The sequence below is a fragment of the Macaca nemestrina genome, chromosome 12 (assembly GCF_043159975.1).
Source record: "Macaca nemestrina isolate mMacNem1 chromosome 12, mMacNem.hap1, whole genome shotgun sequence".
NCBI classification, from domain to species: Eukaryota; Metazoa; Chordata; class Mammalia; order Primates; family Cercopithecidae; genus Macaca; species Macaca nemestrina.
Window position 1 is genome coordinate 52,557,386 of NC_092136.1, and position 13,137 is coordinate 52,570,522.

Consider the following 13,137-nt stretch of genomic DNA (forward strand, 5'->3'; position numbering starts at 1 on the left):
TAAGGGTGTTTGGAAGCGACTCATGTAGGGAACTCACTGGTTTCCCAGTAGCATGAGCGTATCAGTCAAACGATTAGTCCCCTGCCTCACATGTAGACCAATGACCCTGGAAATTGTTCTGTCACACTCCTCCAGTTCTCTGACAATCTGATAGGTGCTGGGAACACACTGCCTGGAGATGACTTGTTTGCTTGGTTTAAGTGGTTCAGCTGAAGATTTCAACAGAGCTTTGCTGAATTCCTATTGCAATACCAGTAGCCAGTGTTTAAACATTCATACCTCATGAAGCCAGACGATATCCAGAAATGGCACGGCTCTGAGATGCATCTTACCAAGATCACTGAGATGCTGTGGCCTGAATGCCCATTTAACTAGGAAGAATTCTATGCAAGAAAAAAGCACGTTTACAAAGTCTGAAGGCTTCCTTGAGTTAGTATATTTGAAGGGTTGTCTTTTCTTTCATATGTGTTCCGACAAATTTTATGTTTGACTTGATGTCTGTGTGGCTTTCTGAAATGATAATGGGTGTCAATAAATATATGGCTATGTCCACATTTTAAAGTGTCAGAATAGAAGCACATTGGAGCCAATGTGGCATAGAATAAAGACTATATGAGCTTTATCACTGGACAGAGCAGGTTACAATCCAGGAGCTTTGACTTATCAGCTGTGTGTCCTCGACACAGTTACTTAGCTTCCCTGAGCGTGTGTCCTTAGATGTGAAATAGGAATAAGGGCACTTTACTTGCCTCATGGAGCTGCAGTAAGTATTAAACTTGGAACAAACATGTATACATCTACTAGTTACCTGGCATATTGAAGGTGCCCGGTAAATTGTAGACAAAAATATTTAGGATCTCATGTCATCTGAAACATAGAATACATTGGTGGATGCTGGCTGCATTTACTATGAGGAACGATAGAGGGCAGACTTTACAAAGTTATGTATAAAACACATTGTCTTTCATTTTGACTTCCAAGAGGGTAGTAAGAATTGCATAAATGACTTTCTTAAATGTTTTGGCTGAAAGATGCCTCTATCACTACTTTTAATTTCTTCGCAGAAACTGGGGGTTTCCTGTTAGGCAAGAATTCCAGAGAAGGATATTGGGCAATGTTTAATTGACAACTTTCATCACCATGTACATGCCTGGTCCCCCAGATAATGGTGGAGCATTTTTGGCAGGTTTCTGACCACCTCTATACCTGTCATAGATTTTCTGATAGGTAGAGGAAATGAAAGATGCGGAGTTTTCCTGACATCGTTTCAAACTGCATCATTTCAAAACAGTATGAAGTGTGTGACTAGAAGCATTATGGAATACAGAAAATCAACTTGCAGCTAACTGGCAATCAGGTTACCTCTAAATTAGCGGTGGATCGGGCTGAGTGTGAATTCCATTCCACCATGAAAGAATGAATGGACATTTAACAAATATTTGTGGAACTCTGGAAACTTCCTGAAATGTAAACATTTGTTCCAGTTTACACTGCCACCTGCAGTCTTTGGGGGAACTAGCCTCACTGAATCTCCACAGCATTGTTATTTATCACTGCTTGACATTTTCGATAATTTAGAGATAAAAAATGGTCTAAGTTGCTTTACCTAGAATTTTTTGCTTACTGAAGATTACCTATCTGTGGACTTCAACATTTTTCTTTTTTAAATGTATGTATGGTTATATCTTTGGCTCACTTTTCTATTTGAATCCTGACAGTGTTTTTCTTAAGTTCTATAATGGGCTTTTTGAAAATCATTGGTATCATCCTTTGCAAAATGTAAGTGATACAGTTTTGTTAGTCTATGATTTCCTTGGTAGAGACCACAGAACATGGCAAACACTGAAAAATGTGTATTGAATTATGTTCTTTTAAATCATCTTATATTTAAAAATAGTTTTAAAAATATAAAAGAACTATGTACTCATTGTTTTTTAAAAAATAAATATGTAGGCAAAGTAGAAAGATCCCCACTCAAAGGCAATCACTGTAGTTGTTACCAGGTACTTTTAATTTATTTTAATACCTGAGTACTGTTCCTGCAAGTTATATTCTTATTTACCTATTTTCTAGTGCGTTCTCAGTTTTCAATTTTGCCCTATCATATACTGTTGTTACAAGAACAAAACACTAAATTATAAATATTTGTATTTACAATTCTATTGCAGTCTTCAAACCATGTGATCACCTCTCTCCCACAACACATACACACACATGCACACGTACACACTCAACCACCTCCCTCCCACGACACACACACACCCATGCACACACACACTCAACCACCTCCCTCCCACAACACACATGCACACACACAAACCACTTCCCTTGCACAACACACATACACATGCAGACACACACAACCACCTCCCTCCCACAACACACACACACACATGCACACACACAGCCATCTTCCTCCCACAACACACACACACGCACACACACACACACAACCACCTCCCTCCCACAGCACACACACATGCACACACACACTCAACCACCTCCCACTCACAACACACACACACATGCACACACACACAACCACCTCCCTCCCACAGCACACACACATGCACACACAAACTCAACCACCTCCCTCCCACAACACACACACACATGTACACATACACGTATATATACTCTAAAAACAGCAAGTCCAGGGGAAGAGATTTTTGCTCTGCTGACTTCGGGGGAGTAGAAGACGTTATGAATGGCTGAAGATAAAAGGAATAGTTTACTAAGCAGGTAGTTGGGTTTGCCCAGAAGGAACACATATCAGAGGAATAGGTTATGGGATAAAGAAGATGATGGAGTTGCACTTTTGGAAGAGAGATAGAGATGATTAAAGAGGATTTTAATGAAGTCTTGATGTATAAACCACTGCTACACATGTGGGATAATGAATTATTTATCTGTCTGTGATATGCTAAGTGAAAAAATTGTCAGCCAGGCTCAGTGGCTCATGTCTGTAATCCCAGCACTTTGGGAGGCCAAGGCAGGTGGATCACGAGGTCAGGAGTTCAAGACCAGTCTGGCCAATATGGTGAAACTCCATCTCTACTAAAAATACAAAAAATTAGCCAGATGTGGTAGCACCCGCCTGTAGTCCCAGCTACTCAGGAGGCTGAGGCAGAAGAATCGCTTGAACCCAGGAGGCAGAGGTTGCAGTGAGCCAATATCGTGCCACTGCACTCCAGCCTGGGCGACAGAGTGGGACTCCGTCTCAAAAAAAATTGTCAGTCAGCATTTAGAAACTTTTATAGCACTTTGGCATTGCTGCAAACCCAAGTGCATAATGCCCATCCGTGGACTGGTTTTGTAGAACAGGGAATGTGAGAAATCACATGACTAGTGTAATAGGACCACATTAATAACATGTGATATTTTAAGGTCTATCAACTATAACCCAAAAGTTTATAAAAATCTGAGAAAAATGTAAGGTTGTAAAAATAGTTTTATGACTTTTAATTTTTAATCAAGGCTGTTTTAAAACTTAAATTTTTACTTAAATTATGAAGCAAAAGTTGTTCTATTTATTGTTAACTTTAATTCACAGATGACAAAACAAGCTCTATTGGACCATTGCATCATGAAATGATACAACTTTTCTGAATGTGGCAGTAACAAACCAAATGGTAATAGTGAGAGTGGTTCTGAAAAACTGAAGATCAAACACATTCATACTAGTTTTACTCGGAAATATGATACGTCATATGCTGAGTACAGGTTTGTAGCCTGAATTGATGATGAAGTACTTAAAAACATGTTGTTTTCATTTATAGAAATGTACCATGTAATGAAGCAACAAATCCGTCAAAACTTAAGTGGGACTTACATATAAAACAAAAAAAGATTTATTTGAAGGAATACTGAAATTAAAATGTAATGATATAAAAGCTAACAGAAGCAGATGTTCAATATTTCACATATAATCATTACTACTTTACAGGCATCTTTTTTTTCCTTTTATTTATTTATTTATTTATTTTATTATACTTTAAGTTCTAGGGTGCACGGGCACAACGTGCAGGTTTGTTACATACGTATACATGTGCCGTGTTAGTTTGCTTCCCCCTTTAATTCATAATTTATATTAGGCATTTCTCCTAATGCTATCCCTCCCCCATCCCCCCTCCCCATGACAGGCCCTGATGTGTGATGTTCCCCGCCCTGTGTCCATGTGTTCTCATTGTTCGATTCCCACCTATGAGTGAGAACGTGCAGTGTTTGGTTTTCTGTCATTGCGATCATTTGCTCAGAATGACGGTTTCCACCTTCATCCGTGTCCCTACAAAGGACATGAATGCATCCTTTTTTATGGCTGCATAGTATTCCGTGGTGTATATGTGCCACATGTTCTTCATCCAGTCTATCATTGATGGGCATTTGGGTTGGTTCCAAGTCTTTGCTATTGTGAACAGTGCTGCAATAAACATACGTGTGCATGTGTCTTCATAGTAGCATGATTTATAATCCTTTGGGTATATACCCAGTAATGGGATTGCTAGGTCAGATGGTATTTCTAGTTCTAGATCCTTGAGGAATCACCACACTGTCTTCCACATGGTTGAACTAGCTTACACTCCCACCAACAGTGTAAAAGCATTCCTAATTCTCCACATCCTCTCCAGCACCTGTTGTTTCCTGACTTTTTAATGATCGCCATTGTAACTGGTGTGAGATGGTATCTCATTGTGGTTTTGACTTGCATTTCTCTGATGACCAGTGATGATGAGCATTTTTTCATGTGTTTGTTGGCTGCATAAATATCTTCTTTTGAAAAGTGCCTGTTCACATCCTTTGCCCACTTTTTGATGGGGTTTACAGGCATCTTATAAAGTAGCACCTCAAGTTGCTAAGTCTAAGACCCTTACAGTTGCTGAGACATTGCTGGGAGATTCCAGCAATGGAAACTCCATTATGTTGGAGCAATGGAATCTCTATTATAAGCCAAAGATGTTGGCTTATAAATGTTGGGTGAATCTGTGGCAAAATATATGCTTCATATGCTGTTTTAAAATGACACCATTGGTCAGGCATGGCAGCTCATGCCTATAATCCCAGCACTTTGGGAAGCCAAGGTGGGCAGATCACTTGAGGTCAGGTGTTGGAGATCAAACTGGCCAACATGGCAAAGCCCCATCTCTACTAAAAAATACAAAAATTAGCAAAGTGTAGTGCTGCACACCCATAATCCCAGCTGCTTGGGAGGCTGAGGCATGAGAATCGCTTGAACCAACAAGGCGGAGGTTGCGACGAGCCAAGATTGTGCCATTGCACTCCAGCCTCAGCAACAGAGAGAGACTCTGTCTCAAAAAAATAAAAAAATAAAAAAAAATAAGATAAGAAAAGCCAACTCATAGAACACAAAGAACTTGTAATGTTTACTTCACTGAAATTTGACAAATTCACAGACATTACTAACATGGTCAATTTTTTTTAGTATTTATACTGGTGTTTTATTTATTTTATTTGATTAATTTATTTTTTCGAGACAGAGTCTCGCTTTGTTGCCCAGGCTGAAGTGCACTGGCATGATCTCAGTTCACTACCATCTGCCCCTCTCTGGCTCAAGCGATTCTCTGCCTCAGCCTCCCGAGTAGCTGGGATTACAAGTGCCTGCCACCGCGCCCAGCTAATTTTTGTATTTTAGTAGACACAGGGTGTCATCATGTTTGCCAGGCTGGTCTCGAGCTCCTGACTTCAGGTGATCCACTTGCCTCGGCCTCCCAAAGTGCTGGGATTGCAGGTCCGAGCCACTGTGCCTGGCCTATACTGGTGTGTTATGAAGAACATGACCGTGATATGAAGAAATAATTCTTTTTTTTTTTTTCGCTTTCAAATTAGCCCTGAACTTTCTACAGTTACGAAGAATCCCATTATAAACAAATGTGATTTAGAGCTTAAGTTTTGGGTATGTGTATGTTCCCTGTAATGACATTATGGCATAGTTACTCAGATTAAGAAGTTTGTGCCAGAATGTAAATCAATGCCTGGCTTCCTTCATTGACAAAGTTTTGCTGTTAAAAAAGCAAGCTGAACTCGGGAGGCTGAGGCAGGAGAATGGCGTAGACCCGGGAGGCAGAGCTTGCAGTGAGCTGAGATCCGGCCACTGCACTCCAGCCTGGGCGACAGAGCGAGACCCCGTCTCCAAAAAAAAAAAAAAAAAAAAAAAAAAAAAAAAAAAAAGCAAGCTGAATTAAACATTCCATTAAATTATAGAGTAAAGATTGTGAATCATGTAAAAGCTAATATTTTAAATTTATTGTTCTTTTTATTACATAATAATATGGAAGCTGATTATAAATGACTGTTGCTGCATGCAGAGGTCAATGATTTTTGAGAAGAAAAACTCTATCAGGCATATTTGACTATGGAATAAACACTGTGTGTTTCTGCAAGAGAAGAAGCCATTTTGGTCAACTATTAAAAGATGTGAATTGGATAACCAGCCTTGTTTATTTGTCTGATATTTTGATAATTTTAATGATCATAATACTTCATGCAAAGTGGGAATGCAGCATTTTTTCCAATGGCAGATAAGATCTAAGGGGATAAAAAAAGTTAGAAACTTGGAAGAACTGAGTTTCTATAGATTGTTAGGACACGTTCTATAATGTAACAATTATTAATGAAGTGATGATCTTGTTACTGCGTGTCTGTGAAAAGTTATCTCTGAATACTTATCAAATTTGAAAGTATGTTTTGAAATTTTATTTTCCACCGAGTGAAGACCCAATTTAAATAATCCATTTCTTTTATAAAAGATTATTTAGAGCCAAGCATGGTGGCTTGTAATCCCAGAGGCTTGTGAGGCTGAGGCAGGAGGATCCCTTGAGGCAGGAGTTTGAGGCTGGAGTGAGCTGTAATGGTGTCAACTGCACTCCCCTAGGCTACAGTGCTAGACCCTGTCTCTAAAAAAGAAAATATAATTTAAATTTAATAAACTATACAGAATATGTTAAAATTGCAACTGTTGAAGGATTGAAGATGAATTTTGAAATACAGCATCATTTGCTTCATTTTGTGTAAAGGTTAAAAATAAATATCCTGTGCCTCCTGAAATTGCTTTAAATCTCTTCTTCCATCCTGTCAACAGGCCTCTGGGAGACTGATTTCTCTATTATGAATAATAGTAAGTCAAAATGTAGAAATAATTTAGATATGCATTATCCTCTGTGAGTATATTTCATCACTCTAACCTAGATTAAATATGTTAATAAGGAAGCAACAAACTCATTTTTTTGTGTTAAAAATGTCAAATATTTAAACTGTTACATTGTTTATTCAAAGTGTTGGTATAGGAGTTTATTATGGGTAATTGTTATTTTACTCATAAGTGTTTAGTTATAATCACAGAACAACAAAAGTTACAAATGTAATAATGATTTTATTACATATGCACAATGTCAGTGTATACAGTTTCTGCAATTTTTTCTGTTTCTTTTTTAAATTTAATTTTTAAAATTATACTTTAAGTTCTAGGGTACATGTGCACAACGTGCAAGTTTGTTACATATGTATACATGTGCCATGTTGGTGTGCTGCACCCATTAGCTCGTTATTTATATTAGGTATATCTCCTAATGCTATCGCTCCCCCCTCCCCCCACCCCACGACAGGCCCCAGTGTGTGATGTTCCCCTTCCTGTGTCCAAGTGTTCTCATTGTTCAATTCCTACCTGTGAGTGAGAACATGCGGTGTTTGATTTTTTGTCCCTGTGATAGTTTGCTGAGAATGATGGTTTCCAGCTTCATCCATATCCCTACAAAGGACATGAACTCATCCTTTTTATGGCTACATAGTATTCCATGGTATATATGTGCCACATTTTCTTAATCCAGTCTATCATTGATGGACATATGGGTTGGTTCCAAGTCTTCGCTATTGTGAATAGTGCCGCAATAAACACGCGTGTGCATGTGTCTTTATAGCAGCATGATTTATAATCCTTTGAGTTTCTGCAATTTTAAAATCCCCTATGCTACACTAGTTCTGATAATATTTACTGAAATTTAATTTTATATTTGTTGGCTCTAGCCATAAATATTGGACTCGTATTACATATTCATTTAGTTTTTTTTCAAATTATCCACTTTGATTGCATTTTACAAAAGCATCAGTCCGTGATGGATTGGAGATTTCGAAATCCTGCTCCTTCAGCACCAATGGTTTGAGAAGCGCCTGTGAAACCTTTCCTTGGGACCCTTTCAAGAGAACTCAGTAGAGGTTTTCAGTGAGAACCTAAGTACTTAGTCACCAAGGCTTTTGGGAGGCAGAGTTACATTTTATTAATATTTGTGACCCCTTGCTGGAGGAACCTTAGAGCACAAGCAGGTCCAGGTTAGTTGGATTATACATTTTGATGTTCTAACCTTGTGTCACAGTTAGTACTGTTTCTTCAGAATGCATCTGAGAAATGGGAGATTAACATATGAATTCATTTCAAAGCTGGAAATTATAGATTTCACAACATCTGTTTCAAATATTAGAAGCAAGAAATACAGCTTTGAAACGCAAGAATAATCAAGTCTTGGGCCGGAAACAGGAAGACCTGAAGTCTAATTTCAGTTATGGATCTTGTCTGAGCTATCATCCACAAAGACCAACAAGCAGGCTGGGTCTCTCATGTTCCTGCCTCTTCAACAGGCCACCATCTCACATCCCTTTTAGGCCTACCAGTCAGCTGTCTCAGCATTTCTCAAAAACAGAACCCAGCATTTACTGCCTTCCAGGCTCTGTTGGCGAAATCTTCTGTGTAGACAAATGCAGGCTGCTCTCTGCAGCCTTTGGTGTTATTGATTTCTTTCCTCTCTTGCCTTCCATGACTCTATTTTGGTTCTTCTTCCACTTCCCTGACTGCTCATATTTAATCTCTTCTCTTTCTGCTTTTTTTCCCCTCTCCATCCTCTAGGAGGGTTTCACAACGCTCTTCTTTTCTATCTGCTTGGGGATTTCATTCAAACTTAACGTCCCAGTGTTTATCTCTCACATTTGTGTAAGTCACATAGCTGTTGATGAAAGCTTTCCAAAATTCTCATTCTTATTTGACAGCTCAACTTTTGATATTGACAAATAAATAAGTAATTTGTTTTCCTTGAAGTGAAAAGCTCACTTAATTCATTTTTAAGAAAATGCCTGTCAAATACCCAAGTCCGAATGACTGTCAGTCCTTCAAGTAAAAGTCGTTTTCCATGAAGAATGCAGTTAGCTTAGCTCATAAGTTAAGCCATTGCATATGAGCTCTTCCTTGGTTGTGCAGCATCCTACATGCCTTTTCAGCAGTGTCATGGCTGAAAAATAACTTGCTTTCCTTTTACATCTAACATCAACTATTTCTAGTCTTTGGGCCTTAAACTGTAGTGACTTTATTTTCTGGATCTTAGAACACATTGTTTGAACAAGAATTTTTGTGCCATTTAGAGATATAAGAGACAGGCTGAAAGGTACATGCTTCAATGGCTCTGGTAGTTTGTGTGATTGACCAAGAGAACGTTTGAAGTTGGAACTATTTTAGGCATCCCTGACATAGCCACTACAGAAACTGGTGAGTGCCAGGTGCCTCCAAGAAGGTAGTGAGTGAGGAGAGAAGGCATCATGTCAGTGTCCCACTTGGAAATAGGCAAATCTTTGAATGTTAGACCTAGCATGGCCTGATTTAAGCTGACATCCATAATGGGGCTGCTTAGAACTGCCTTGTCAACTCTGTCAACAGACATCAGACACTGAAATACCAAGTCAAAGAACAGTCTGGTAAATTAATGACCACACCTGCCCTACCTGCTTGCATATACAGCTGATGAACATTTATACTAGAAATTCTGGATAGACTGTTTACCTGCTTGATTTTGAAGGTGGATCTGATATGGTCATGGGATCACAGGCACCACCTGTTGAGGAGACGAGGCTCATAATTAATCCATGATTGTTAGACAGGTGAAAAAATAGGGTATTGTTATGGGAGGGAACTGATTATGGTCTTTATGCCTCATCCATCTGGCTGCATAAAACACATGCACATCCTGACATATGGTCACCAGTTAAACAGCGGGGAGAGAATTACAAGGTACAAACGAGGAATGGACACCCCAGCTTCCCTTTGTGGCCAATATGAGATGTTTTGAAATGGGTCTTATGTTTAAATTTCCTTAAAAATAATCATGAACAAAAGGGGCTTTTAACTTCTGTCTCAGTACTGTCTTTGAGACATCTTAGTGCCCTACCAAACATGCTACTTCTCTATTCTCTCAAACGGAAACCTTAAATATTTCTACCCATTTGCCTCATAGCAATGTATGGATATTAACTGATGTTTAATGACAGTTGGAAGACTTACAGAAGACATGCTATGTATTTGTATGAACTATTAATTCTAGATTATTATAGTTCCCATTATGTTACTTATTTGGTGTAAGGGCAATATCTAATGTCAGGTGCAATTTTTTTTTAGCTGTTATTATGTGTTGGTTGCTATTTTAAGCATAATGCATGTATTAACATATTGAAATCTTGTAGAATTCTGTAAGATGGGAACCATTATTTCTATTCTATAGAGGAAGAAACTGAGGCCTAGAGCCATTGATGTACTTACCCAAGGGCAAACAGCTAAGAAATGATGGAACTGAGCCTATCTGAACTCCAAAGCCTGTATTCTTTACCGTTTTGCTTTAACATGTGTGAAATGGAGAGAATCTAAGACAGGGAGAAGACTCCAGTTCTACTGCTAGCCTCATGGTGAAGTAACTGTGTGACTTTGGACAAGTCACATACCTTTTGGTTCTCAGTTTCTTCAGTTACAAAACAAAAATGATAATACCCACCCTACTCACCTCAGGTAGTTAGTGAGAATAAAAAGACTGTGAGCAGCTTGAGAGAAAGAATTAGAGGATTTATAACCGTAATCTGAGCCTAAGCACTATGCTTGATAGATAATTTTTTAATGATTGCCTAAATTTGTTTAAATGACTCATGAATGAATGAATGAGTCAGTGGTTCTGCAAAATGATGAATGTGTAACCTCCTTTAAGACTATAAAGGTCATACAATTATAAGGGCTTATTATTAATTTGTCTATGAAGTCCTAAATGAAAGATATCAAAATTTCATTAAACTTTTAATTTTGAGATTATTATAGATTCACATGTAGTTGTAAGAAACAGTGCAGAAGGATTCCATGTACCCTCTACGCAGTTCCCGCCAGTGGTGACATTTTGAAAACCATAGTATAATGTGACAAGCAGGATATTAATATTCATATTAAAGATATAGAACATTTCCCATCACCACACGGATCTCTCCTGTTGCCTTTTTATAGTCATATCCCCATTCCAATCTGCCCCCATGCCCTCCTTGGCAATCACTAATATGTCCTCTGTCTGTAATTCTGTCACTTCCACAATTTTATGTAAATGGAATTGTACAATATGTCTAGCCTTTTGAGATTGGCTTTTTTTCTCCCAGCATAATTCTCTAGAGATTCATTCAGGTTCTGTGTATTATTGTTTCTTTTTATTGCTGAGTAATCTTCTGTGGTATGGATATACCACAGTTAGTTTAACCTTTTGCCCACTGAAGGACATCTGGACATCCAGTTTTTGGCAATTACAAATAAAGCTGCTATAAATATGTATATGCAGACTTTTGAGTGAATATAGCTTTCTTTCTCTGGGACAAATGTCCAGGAGTGCAATTGGTGAGTCATATGGTAGTTGGATATTTAGTTGTTTTTTAATGAAAGTGGCTGTTTTCCAGAGTGGCTATACCAGTTTACATTCCCAAAAGCAATGTTCTGGTTTCTCTGCATCCTTGCCAACGTTTGCTGTTGTCACTATTTTTTTCCGTTATTCATTCTGATGGGTATGTAGTGATATCTCTTTATGGTTTTAATTTGCATGCCATTAATGACTAATGATGTTGAATATCCTTTCATGTGCTTATTTACCATCTCTATGTCCTCTTCAATGAAATGTCTGTTTATGTCTTTTGCTCATTTTCCAACTGAATTTGTTTTTACTGTTTGATTTTGAAAGTTTAAAAAATACGTTCTAGATATTAGTCTTTTGTCAGGCAAGTAGTTAGCAAATATTTTTTCCTAGTCCATAGCTTGCCTTTTCGTCCTCTCCACAGGATCTTTCACGGAACAAAAGCTCATAATTTTAATGAATTTATCAGTTTTTCCTTTATGGCTTGTGCTTTTGGTGTCAAGTTTGAGAACCCTTTGTCTAGCCTTAGATCCTATAGATTTTCTCTTATTTTTTCTAATAGTTTTGTAATCGTACATTTTACATTTAAGTCCATTATTCATTAGGAGTTAACTTTTGTATAAGATGTGAGATTTTAGTTTTAGTTTCAGTTTTTTTGTATGTATGGGTGTTCAGTTTCTCCACAGCACCATTTGTTGAAAAGCCTGTCTTTTCTCTATTGAATTGCTTTTGCACCTTTGTAAAAATCAATTGGGCATATTTGTGTGAGTCTATTTCTAGATTTTCTGTTCTGTTTCATTTATCTATGTGTCTATCACTTTGCCAATTTTACAGTTTTTATTACTGTGGCTATACAGTAAGTCTTGAAATCTGGTAGACTGAGTTACCTCCTATTTAATTTTTCTTTTTCACATTGATTTGGCTCTTATAGTTTCTTTGTCTTTCCTTATAAATTTTAGAATAATACAGTCTACAAAATATCTTGCTGGGATTTTGACAGGAATTGCATTAAACCTATATATCAATTTGAGGACAATAGATAACTTTACTATGTTGAATCTTCTATTCATGAACGGAGCATGTCTTTCTCTCCATTATTTAGATCTTCTTTGATTTCATGAGTGTTGTGTAGTTTCCTGCATACCAGTCTTGTACATGTTTCTTAGATTTATACCTGCTTTTATAGCAATTATAAATAGTACTGCACTTTTGTGTCCACGTGTTCATTGCAAGTGTACAAAAGTACAATTGATTTGGCCAGGTGTGGTGGCTCACGCCTGTAATCCCAGCACTTTGGGAGGCCAAGGCAGGTGGATCACGAGGTCAAGAGATCGAGATCATCCTGGCTAACATGGTGAAACCCCATCTCTATTGAAAAATGGAAAAAAGTAGCCAGGCATAGTGGCAGGCACCTATAGTCCCAGTTACTCGGGAGGCT

The 13,137-nt window shown here is 38.0% G+C and overlaps 1 long non-coding RNA gene across 2 annotated transcripts in view; it reads right to left on the reverse strand.

Annotated features, from left to right (window-relative positions):
- Window positions 1–392: 392 nt before the first annotated feature.
- LOC105486905 (uncharacterized) overlaps window positions 393–13,137 on the reverse strand; it is a 72,981-nt gene continuing 60,236 nt past the window's right edge. For both annotated transcript variants that reach the window (XR_011610318.1, XR_011610319.1), the window contains 2 exons: window positions 9,836–9,887; window positions 393–510 (listed from right to left, as the gene is read on the reverse strand). This is a non-coding gene — a long non-coding RNA (uncharacterized lncRNA). The remainder of the gene's footprint in view (window positions 511–9,835; window positions 9,888–13,137) is intronic.